We start from the raw sequence: 12,151 nt of genomic DNA on the forward strand, positions 1-12,151 counted from the left end.
GACTATACTGTTTTAAATGACTGGGCAGGCCTGTTACTGTGTAGAGTGACACTATGTTGCCTCTTTTTCTTCATGTGGTGTAATGTAGAAGTTGGGAAAAATTAAGTAATGTGTTCTGTAAGCGGAGCTTGAGATAACTGTGTTATTTCCTGCAGAGACAAGTCCTGGCTGGAAGAAGTGATGGCGGTCTGTGCAGGATGAAAGATGAAGGACTTCACCTAGAGACGTCAATGGTGAGTCAGTGTTACCTATACACTGACACTATACACTGTATACTATATACAGAGGTCCTGTGTATAATGTCACCAGTGATCACTGTATTACCTATACATTATATACAGAGCTCCTGTGTATAATATCACCAGTGATCACTGTATTACCTCTACACAGACATTGCATACTAAGTACAGATCTGTGTATAATGTTATTGATGGTGATAGTATTGTTTTTTTTTATTACTGATCAGTATTGCAGTATTAGGTCATGTGGTGGTAAGGATACTTTCACACTAGCGTCAGAATCTCCCCGTCGCAATGCATCGGGCAGAGATTCCGACGCTAGCGTTTGACGCACTGCATAACGGGTGCAGCGGATGCATTTCTCCGGCGCATCCGCTGCCCCATTTGTGAGGTGCAGGGAGGTGGGGGCGGAGCTCCGGCCGCACATGCGCGGTCGGAAAAAGCAGTCCATCAGGAGCAAAAAACGTTACATGTAACGTTTTTTGCTCCCGGCGGTCCGCCACAACACAGCGCAACCGTCGCACGACGGTTGCGACGTGTGGCAAAGCGTCGCATGGCGTCGCTAATTTTAATCTATGGGGCAAAAGCGCATCCTGCAAACAACTTTGCAGGATGCGTTTTTTGCCATAAACGACGCATTGCGACGTCTGGCAAAAAACGCCAGTGTGAAAGTAGCCTTATATGTGGTCTGGACATGGTGTTGTGGTATTTGTTCCTTGTATGTGCTATTTGGTCACTTCGTGGTGGTAATATGTGGTCTGGTCATGGTGCGGTGGTATTTGTTCTTTGTATTTGATATTATTCGGTCACTGGTGGTAATATGTGGTCTGGTCACATGGTGTTATATTTGTTCCTTGTATGTGATATTATTGGTCATTTTAAAAATTGAAAAATGAATAAAAATATACCTAAATTGTATTGCATATTTTAACAAATATTTAATAGGTTACAATAGAGTAGGGCCCGGCCAAGTGTCTACCATGTTATGGTGGCGGCTGGAAAAATCTTTTGGCCAAAACAAAAGCTGCCGGTTATATGTGTGATCTGGTGATGGGAACTGTTAATGTGTGATAGGTGAGAAGTGGAGTTTCACTCAGCAACTATTTTTCTGGAATAATCTGGTTCAGGTATATGATGACCGGGGGGCCCACAGAGTCTGAACAGCCCGGGGCCCTGGCTACCCTTAATCCACCCCTGAGCAGAGGGGACAGGGGGCAGCCCGGCCTAGTTCCCCTACAAAGCTCAAAAGCCTCTGACCTACAACCATTTATTTTAATTTTGGCACATGGATTGCAGTATAAAAGCTTCATCCAGGACAGGAATACGGGACTGAAACCCAAGACCCTCATGACCGACCACAAGTACTCCCACTCCATACTATCAAAAGCTTTCACCGCACCGAGCGAGAGATCTGCCCTCCCCCTACATTGTGCGACTGTGCCTGTAGATTAGTAAAGAGACGTTGCAAATTAATACCTCGTACACACACGGCTCCGCTCCGTACACCTCATACACACACGGCTCCGCTCCATCCACACTGTAAACCCCTCCTGACCCCACACATTAACTTTCCCTCATCCAGCACCACGACAACCAGCACAGCAGAGTCCTGCATACACTGAGGCCCCTGATCATGTGACCCTGACTCCTCCCCTCCTGTGACCTCATCACAGGTCCTGTGCGCACAGAACAGCCATATATGTGTGGAGTGCGGCTCTGCGGGTGGAGGTAGGTGAGGAGGCTCCATTATTCTCTATGTGGAGGGCGGCTCTGCAGGTGGAGGTCGGTGCTGGAGGTTCCATTATTTTCTATGTGGAGTGCGGCTCTGCGGGTGGAGGTCGGTGCTGGAGGCTTCATTATTCTCTATGTGGAGTGTGGCTCTGCGGGTGGAGGTCGGTGCTGGAGGCCCCATTATTCTCTATGTGGAGTGCGGCTCTGCGGGTGGAGGTCGGTGCTGAAGGCTCCATTATTCTCTATGTGGAGTGCGGCTCTGCGGGTGGAGGTCGGTGCTGGAGGCTCCATTATTCTCTATGTGGAGTGCGGCTCTGCGGGTGGAGGTCGGTGCTGGAGGCTCCATTATTCTCTATGTGGAGTGCGGGTGGAGGTCGGTGCTGGAGGCTCCATTATTCTCTATGTGGAGTGCGGCTCTGCGGGTGGAGGTCGGTGCTGGAGGCTCCATTATTCTCTATGTGGAGTGCGGCTCTGTGGGTGGAGGTCGGTGCTGGAGGCTCCATTATTCTCTATGTGGAGTGCGGCTCTGCGGGTGGAGGTCGGTGCTGGAGGCTCCATTATTCTCTATGTGGAGTGCGGCTCTGTGGGTGGAGGTCGGTGCTGGAGGCTCCATTATTCTCTATGTGGAGTGCGGCTCTGCGGGTGGAGGTCGGTGCTGGAGGCCCCATTATTCTCTATGTGGAGTGCGGCTCTGTGGGTGGAGGTCGGTGCTGAAGGCTCCATTATTCTCTATGTGGAGTGCGGCTCTGCGGGTGGAGGTCGGTGCTGGAGGCTCCATTATTCTCTATGTGGAGTGCGGCTCTGCGGGTGGAGGTCGGTGCTGGAGGCTCCATTATTCTCTATGTGGAGTGCGGGTGGAGGTCGGTGCTGGAGGCTCCATTATTCTCTATGTGGAGTGCGGCTCTGCGGGTGGAGGTCGGTGCTGGAGGCTCCATTATTCTCTATGTGGAGTGCGGCTCTGCGGGTGGAGGTCGGTGCTGGAGGCTCCATTATTCTCTATGTGGAGTGCGGCTCTGCGGGTGGAGGTCGGGGCTGGAGGCCCCATTATTCTCTATGTGGAGTGCGGCTCTGCGGGTGGAGGTCGGGGCTGGAGGCCCCATTATTCTCTATGTGGAGTGCGGCTCTGCGGGTGGAGGTCAGTGCTGGAGATACAGGGTCAGTGGTTGCCCTCGTCCGCTCTCTCGGTTGTCTTTAGTATGACTGTATGGACCACAACTCACACCACTGAACGCCCGCCGTTTATCCCCGTGGGCAGGAAACTACTCAGACAATACAGGGTGAGGGTAACACAGTGTGGCAATGCTTTTGAGTTTCCCGCCATGCCCGTGGAGTACTCGGTTCCATATCCGGTGCTTAAAGGGATGTCACGGTGGCTGCGACCCTGTCCGTGGCCCTGGGCGCCCAATTAAAGGGAAAGGTCTTTTTTAGGGGAATTGTAAGTAAAGTCTATTTTTCGTGATGCCACCTGTTGTATTCGGTCAGTAGGGACAGATGCCGCCCCTCTGGGGTGGTGATATGGCAGCTAGATGGTATACCTTCCCACAGTTGAAGTAGGTCCCCAGGGCTCCCGTGTGTGGATATGGAGATGGTGAATGATGCAGTGAAGCACGAGGACACAGGTTTGCAGTCTCTTTACCTTCAGGCAACCACAGTCCAGGGCACCAGATCACAGGTACAGGCAGGGTTCGGCCGGCTTGGAAGCGAGTTCAGAGTCCCTTTCAACAGGTGGAGATGAAAGCCTTCCTCAAAGCGCAGTGATGTTTCCGTCCCTTACTGCCTATGGCTTCTGATAAGGTTCTCGCAGTTCCTCTCTGTCCCCCATATAGGTTAGGACACAAACCCGTATGACAGGTGACTCGAGCCTTTTTATAGGGACTCTATCATTACCCAGGCCCTATACATCACTGTGCCTCCTGGGTGTAAAGGCATACAGGTAACTTAAAGTTCAGCTGTCCTGCCGGTTTCAGCTATGTCCCTTAGAGTCCGACACGGACTCGGTCTTCGGCTACCGGAATTTGCGCTAGCCAGAAAGGTAGCCAAATCACTGCTCTGCTCCCCTGGTGTCACACACGAAGCTGAAGTTGGTTTCTTATTCGTCACTTTCTTATTCGGCATTTTTTTCTTTTCTGCTTTTTATAGGTTTAACAACAAAAAATAATCATCATCATAATAAAAGACAATGCAGCGAGGAGCCCTGATGTGAATACACTTAAAAACGGCTACAAAAACAATAAAACTGGCACAAAAATGGGCATCAAAGTGGGCACCAAAGAGCGCTGAAGAAAGGGTTAAATGCCTTTGGGCCACTGATCTCACGCTGCAGACATATAGAACAGGGCGCCCCATATCCAAACCAGTTATTTCCAGCCTGGCCCAAGTGGGTTCTGGGCATCAGAACTGGCATCAAAGTGGGCAGACAGTAAATTTTGGACATATGAATAAGTAACTGATGTTTTTAAGGGGTTAAATGCCTTTGGGCCACTAATACAACACTTAAAATTCACAGACAGTGATGCCCTGCATCAAACCCAGGTCCCTTCAGCCTGGCCCAAATGGGTTCTGGGCACCAGAGCTGGCATCAAAGTGGGCAAACAGCCCATTTTCTTAGATTTGAATAAGTAACTGATGTTTTTAAGGGGTTAAATGCCTTTGGGCCACTGATCTGATGCACAAAATACACAGACCGTGATGCCCTGCATCAAATCCACGTCCCTCCAGCCTGGCCCAAATGGGTTCTGGGCACCGGAACTGGCATTAAAATGGGCAAACAGCCCATTTTCTCAGATTTGAATAAGTAACTGATGTTTTTAAGAGGTTAAATGCCTTTGGGCCACTGATCTGACACTTAAAATTCACAGACAGTGATGCCCTGTGTGACGGGGTGTACGGCAGAGCAAGAAGGGACAACAGGCCAAGGGATGATTCAACAGATTTATTATCAAGAACGCTGGAACAACACATGCAGGTAGATCTACAGAGTCCACAATTAGTCCAACAGAACAGGTTCGGGGGCACCTCCCAATAATCCTTGTGCCAGCTAACAAAGCAATAGTCCACACGAGTCCAAGGGATCCCAAAACAATCCCACGAGCGACGAGATATGTCCTCAGCTCAAGTCTCGCCCCATTCGCTTCCGCAGTTACAGATGGACATGGGTGTCATGATCTGTACTTTTTTCCCTGTCCTGTATTTTGTATCATATGTCATGATGTGATGCGACTTCTCTTTTGTTACATTTACTGTACATTTTGCAATGTCATGGGGTGTATGTAACTAACCTGTCTCCTTCCCCCAATACTTGCAGCCCTGAGCTCTAATGTAATTAAGCTTTGTCCACACCACTAGGGAAGGAATAGCCATCCTTCCTCACAGCAGGTGGCTAGTCAAATGCACACAATGAATAGACTAAGTGGAGCCAACCAGTCTAGAATCTTCTGCTGGACCCAACCATTGAATAGACGGTGTGACCCCTACCCCCCCCCCCCCCCTTCATGGGCGGATCCCAGGAGCTCAGACAATCCATTCTTATTTTGAGATCAGATGTGAGTTGATCCTTGAAGGAGAAGGAGTGGGGATTCTTAGCTGAGGCAAGACCCCACGCCCATCTAGGACTGTGGAAGCGAACGGGGCGAGACTTGAGCTGAGGACATATCTCATCGTTCGTGAGATTGTTTTGGGATCCCTTGGACTAATTGTGGACTATTGCTTTGTTACCTGGCACAAGGATTATCGGGAGGTGCCCCGAACCTGTTCCATTGGACTAATTGTGGACTCTGTAGATCTACCTGCATGTGTTGTTCCAGCGTTCTTGATAATAAATCTGTTGAATCATCCCTCGGCCTGTTGTCCCTTCTTGCTCTGCCGTACACCCCGTCACAAACTGGTGGCAAGCAGTGGGATCAGAGCAGAAGGAATGGAGGACAATGGCCCAACATCGGGAACCAACACCGCAGAGTACAAGAACTGGACTTTGGGGAGCCTACAATGAAAGGCCCGTGAAGTAGGAGTCCGTTTTAAGGGACTCTCCAAGGAGCAGCTTATTGAGGCTTTGGAAGGAGTTCGCCTGCAAGATCCAATAAGTCTCTGTCCATCCAGCACGACCTCCTGCAAGTGCTTACCTCGATGAGCAGAAGTCGTCATAGCTGCGGGTCGCACACCATAAACTCCTAGTGGTGCAACATGGGTGGGTGAGGCACTAGGCCAGTCCTCACGTAGTGGTGACACGTCGTCCTCCATGGCACTTGGCTGTACATAATTAATACTACGACTGGGTACAGGATCAATCTTCATTTGAACAGCTGGGCAGGAGGCTTGCAGATGCCCCGGCTGTCCACATCGATAGCATCTGTGATGGGTCTCACTCCATCCAAGGCGTCCTCTTGGGCGAGGGGTAAGGGAACCTGGAGGCCGGCTCCCACCTGAAGGTGCTGTAGGGGTTTGAGGACGACTTCTCCATGAGCTGGCTGGGCATGAGGCCTGCAGATGCCCCGGATGCCCGCAACCATAACACCTTCGCTCTGCTACTTCCTCTCCTCGTCGTATTCCAGAAAACGCAGTAGAAGCAACTGGAGGCACATTTACACGGGTATCAGCATGAGGTGGTGGCTTAGAGGAACGGGGAACAATGGGGACAGAAGAACAGGGGGCCACCGGTGTTGTGGAGCTGGTAGGCCTCTCTCCATCCTCCAACAGAATCCTCCACTGAGGCTTGATGGTGAGAGCCTCATCAGCTAGAGCTGCAGCATCCTCCACAGTGGCTGGTCTCCTTTCACGCACCCATTCCCGGATCTCAGCAGGGCACTTGAAGTAAAACTGCTCTTTTAGGATAACCTGGAGGAAGGTCTCCCAGGTTAAGGCCTCCTCTGCCTCCAGCCAGCGATGACATATTTGCTTCAGTCTGTGGGCATACATCTTGAAAGACACTTCCTCATCACAGGCTAAAGTACGAAACTGAGTCCTGTAAGTGTCTGGGGTAACAGCATAATGTTCTAGAATAGTCCGTTTAATCTCCGCATACTCACAGTTCCCCTGAGGGTCCATAGCTCTATAGGCGGCGGCAGCTCCACCCTCTAAGAGCCCCACCAGATGTCGGACTCGCTCCCTTTCCGGGACTTCCATTAATCGACACTGATGCTCAAAGTCCTGGAAGAAGCCCTCAATGTTGCCTGCAGCCTCATTAAAGGGCTTGAAGTCTTTGCGGGACACTCTGGGGAGTTCCCTCATGGTGGGTGCTGGGGTTACAGTCTGTCTGGAGCTTCTAGCTGCTTCCAAAGCGATCTGCCTCTCCAGCAATGCCATCTCCTGAGCTCAGTGAATGGCCTCCCTCTTATCGTCTATGGTGGCCTCTTCTCCCAGCAATGCCAACTCCTCCTCGTACCACACAACCCACTGACTTTTTTGGGTATTTACCTCCGGCTGCAGTCTTTCCTCCATTTGCTTTGAGGGTCCTTCCTCAGCGTCATCTTGCAGGCGAACTCCTTCCAAAGCCTCAATAAGCTGCTCCTTGGAGAGTCCCTTAAAACGGACTCCTACTTCACGGGCCTTTCATTGTAGGCTCCCCAAAGTCCAGTTCTTCTACTCTGCGGTGTTGGTTCCCGATGTTGGGCCATTGTCCTCCATTCCTTCTGCTCTGATCCCACTGCTTGCCACCAGTTTGTGACGGGGTGTACGGCAGAGCAAGAAGGGACAACAGGCCGAGGGATGATTCAACAGATTTATTATCAAGAACGCTGGAACAACACATGCAGGTAGATCTACAGAGTCCACAATTAGTCCAATGGAACAGGTTCGGGGCACCTCCCGATAATCCTTGTGCCAGGTAACAAAGCAATAGTCCACAATTAGTCCAAGGGATCCCAAAACAATCTCACGAACGACGGGATATGTCCTCAGCTCAAGTCTCGCCCCGTTCGCTTCCACAGTCCTAGATGGGCGTGGGGTCTTGCCTCAGCTAAGAATCCCCACTCCTTCTCCTTCAAGGATCAACTCACATCTGATCTCAAAATAAGAATGGATTGTCTGAGCTCCTGGGATCCGCCCATGAAGGGGGGGGGGGGTAGGGGTCACACCTTCTATTCAATGGTTGGGTCCAGCAGAAGATTCTAGACTGGTTGGCTCCACTTAGTCTATTCATTGTGTGCATTTGACTAGCCACCTGCTGTGAGGAAGAATGGCTATTCCTTCCCTAGTGGTGTGGACAAAGCTTAATTACATTAGATCTCAGGGCTGCAAGTATTGGGGGAAGGAGACAGGTTAGTTACATGCACCCCATGACATTGCAAAATGTACAGTAAATGTAACAAAAGAGAAGTCATAGTAACATAGTAACATAGTAACATAGTTAGTAAGGCCGAAAAAAGACATTTGTCCATCCAGTTCAGCCTATATTCCATCATAATAAATACCCAGATCTACGTCCTTCTACAGAACCTAATAATTGTATGATACAATATTGTTCTGCTCCAGGAAGACATCCAGGCCTCTCTTGAACCCCTCGACTGAGTTCGCCATCACCACCTCCTCAGGCAAGCAATTCCAGATTCTCACTGCCCTAACAGTAAAGAATCCTCTTCTATGTTGGTGGAAAAACCTTCTCTCCTCCACACGCAAAGAATGCCCCCTTGTGCCCGTCACCTTCCTTGGTATAAACAGATCCTCAGCGAGATATTTGTATTGTCCCCTTATATACTTATACATGGTTATTAGATCGCCCCTCAGTCGTCTTTTTTCTAGACTAAATAATCCTAATTTCGCTAATCTATCTGGGTATTGTAGTTCTCCCATCCCCTTTATTAATTTTGTTGCCCTCCTTTGTACTCTCTCTAGTTCCATTATATCCTTCCTGAGCACCGGTGCCCAAAACTGGACACAGTACTCCATGTGCGGTCTAACTAGGGATTTGTACAGAGGCAGTATAATGCTCTCATCATGTGTATCCAGACCTCTTTTAATGCACCCCATGATCCTGTTTGCCTTGGCAGCTGCTGCCTGGCACTGGCTGCTCCAGGTAAGTTTATCATTAACTAGGATCCCCAAGTCCTTCTCCCTGTCAGATTTACCCAGTGGTTTCCCGTTCAGTGTGTAATGGTGATATTGATTCCCTCTTCCCATGTGTATAACCTTACATTTATCATTGTTAAACCTCATCTGCCACCTTTCAGCCCAAGTTTCCAACTTATCCAGATCCATCTGTAGCAGAATACTATCTTCTCTTGTATTAACTGCTTTACATAGTTTTGTATCATCTGCAAATATCGATATTTTACTGTGTAAACCTTCTACCAGATCATTAATGAATATGTTGAAGAGAACAGGTCCCAATACTGACCCCTGCGGTACCCCACTGGTCACAGCGACCCAGTTAGAGACTATACCATTTATAACCACCCTCTGCTTTCTATCACTAAGCCAGTTACTAACCCATTTACACACATTTTCCCCCAGACCAAGCATTCTTATTTTGTGTACCAACCTCTTGTGCGGCACGGTATCAAACGCTTTGGAAAAATCGAGATATACCACGTCCAATGACTCACCGTGGTCCAGTCTATAGCTTACCTCTTCATAAAAACTGATTAGATTGGTTTGACAGGAGCGATTTCTCATAAACCCATGCTGATATGGAGTTAAACAGTTATTCTCATTGAGATAATCCAGAATAACATCCCTCAGAAACCCTTCAAATATTTTACCAACAATAGAGGTTAGACTTACTGGCCTATAATTTCCAGGTTCACTTTTAGAGCCCTTTTTGAATATTGGCACCACATTTGCTATGCGCCAGTCCTGCGGAACAGACCCTGTCGCTATAGAGTCACTAAAAATAAGAAATAATGGTTTATCTATTACATTACTTAGTTCTCTTAGTACTCGTGGGTGTATGCCATCCGGACCCGGAGATTTATCTATTTTGATCTTATTTAGCCGGTTTCGCACCTCTTCTTGGGTTAGATTGGTGACCCTTAATATAGGGTTTTCATTGTTTCTTGGGATTTCACCTAGCATTTCATTTTCCACCGTGAATACCGTGGAGAAGAAGGTGTTTAATATGTTAGCTTTTTCCTCGTCATCTACAACCATTCTTTCCTCACTATTTTTTAAGGGGCCTACATTTTCAGTTTTTATTCTTTTACTATTGATATAGTTGAAGAACAGTTTGGGATTAGTTTTACTCTCCTTAGCAATGTGCTTCTCTGTTTCCTTTTTGGCAGCTTTAATTAGCTTTTTAGATAAAGTATTTTTCTCCCTATAGTTTTTTAGAGCTTCAATGGTGCCATCCTGCTTTAGTAGTGCAAATGCTTTCTTTTTACTGTTAATTGCCTGTCTTACTTCTTTGTTTAGCCACATTGGGTTTTTCCTATTTCTAGTCCTTTTATTCCCACAAGGTATAAACCGCTTACACTGCCTATTTAAGATGTTCTTAAACATTTCCCATTTATTATCTGTATTCTCATTTCTGAGGATATTGTCCCAGTCTACCAGATTAAGGGCATCTCTAAGCTGGTCAAACTTTGCCTTCCTAAAGTTCAATGTTTTTGTGACTCCCTGACAAGTCCCCCTAGTGAAAGACAGGTGAAACTGCACAATATTGTGGTCGCTATTTCCTAAATGCCCAACCACCTGCAGATTTGTTATTCTGTCAGGTCTATTAGATAGTATTAGGTCTAAAAGTGCTGCTCCTCTGGTTGGATTCTGCACCAATTGTGAAAGATAATTTTTCTTGGTTATTAGCAGAAACCTGTTGCCTTTATGGGTTTCACAGGTTTCTGTTTCCCAGTTAATATCCGGGTAGTTAAAGTCCCCCATAACCAGGACCTCATTATGGGTTGCAGCTTCATCTATCTGCTTTAGAAGTAGACTTTCCATGCTTTCTGTTATATTTGGGGGTTTGTAACAGACCCCAATGAGAATTTTGTTACCATTTTTCCCTCCATGAATTTCAACCCATATGGACTCGACATCCTCATTCCCTTCGCTAATATCCTCCCTTAAAGTGGACTTTAGACAAGACTTTACATAGAGACAAACCCCTCCTCCTCTCCGATTTTTACGATCCTTTCTAAACAGACTGTAACCCTGTAAGTTAACTGCCCAGTCATAGCTTTCATCTAACCATGTCTCGGTTATTCCCACTATGTCAAAGTTACCTGTAGATATTTCTGCTTCTAGTTCTTCCATCTTGTTTGTCAGGCTTCTGGCGTTTGCGAGCATGCAGTTTAGAGGATTTTGTTTTGTTCCTATCTCCTCACTGTGGATTGTTTTAGAAATGTTCTTACCTCCCTTCTGAGTATGTTTTCCTGGGTCGTCTTTGTTCGAGTCTAATGTTTTTCTTCCCGTCCCCTCTTCTTCTAGTTTAACGCATCACATGCGTTTAGTCGCATCACATCATGACATATGATACAAAATATAGGACAGGGAAAAAAGTACAGATCATGACACCCATGTCCATCTGAGACTGCGGAAGCGAATGGGGCGAGACTTGAGCTGAGGACATATCTCGTCGCTCGTGGGATTGTTTTGGGATCCCTTGGACTCGTGTGGACTATTGCTTTGTTAGCTGGCACAAGGATTATTGGGAGGTGCCCCCGAACCTGTTCTGTTGGACTAATTGTGGACTCTGTAGATCTACCTGCATGTGTTGTTCCAGCGTTCTTGATAATAAATCTGTTGAATCATCCCTCGGCCTGTTGTCCCTTCTTGCTCTGCCGTACACCCCGTCACACAGGGCATCACTGTCTGTGAATTTTAAGTGTCAGATCAGTGACCCAAAGGCATTTAAACCCTTAAAAACATCAGTTACTTATTCAAATCTGTGAAAATGGGATGTTTGCCCACTTTGATGCCAGTTCTGGTGCCCAGAACCCATTTGGGCCAGGCTGGAGGGACATGGATTTGATGCAGGGCATCACTGTCTGTGTATTTTGTGCATCAGATCAGTGGCCCAAAGGCATTTAACCCCTTAAAAACATCAGTTCCTTATTTAAATCTGTGAAAATGGGCTGTTTGCCTACTTTGATGCCAGTTCTGGTGCCCAGAACCCATTTGGGCCAGGCTGAAGGGACCTGGGTTTGATGCAGGGCATCACTGTCTGTGTATTTGAAGTGTTGTATCAGTGGCCCAAAGGCATTTAACCCCTTAAAAACATCAGTTACTTATTCATATGTCCAAAATTTACTGTCTGC

At 47.7% G+C, this 12,151-nt stretch overlaps 1 protein-coding gene across 1 annotated transcript in view; it reads left to right on the forward strand.

The window, feature by feature from the left end:
- The first annotated feature begins 1,908 nt into the window (after positions 1-1,908).
- The window catches only part of LOC138663139 (oocyte zinc finger protein XlCOF7.1-like), a 71,682-nt gene continuing 61,439 nt past the window's right edge, over positions 1,909-12,151 (forward strand). Inside the window, exon 1 of the mRNA XM_069749279.1 lies at positions 1,909-1,967. The gene's annotated coding sequence lies outside the window, so the exon portion shown is untranslated. The remainder of the gene's footprint in view (positions 1,968-12,151) is intronic.

Source organism: Ranitomeya imitator, chromosome 2 (assembly GCF_032444005.1).
Source record: "Ranitomeya imitator isolate aRanImi1 chromosome 2, aRanImi1.pri, whole genome shotgun sequence".
Lineage (NCBI taxonomy): Eukaryota > Metazoa > Chordata > Amphibia > Anura > Dendrobatidae > Ranitomeya > Ranitomeya imitator.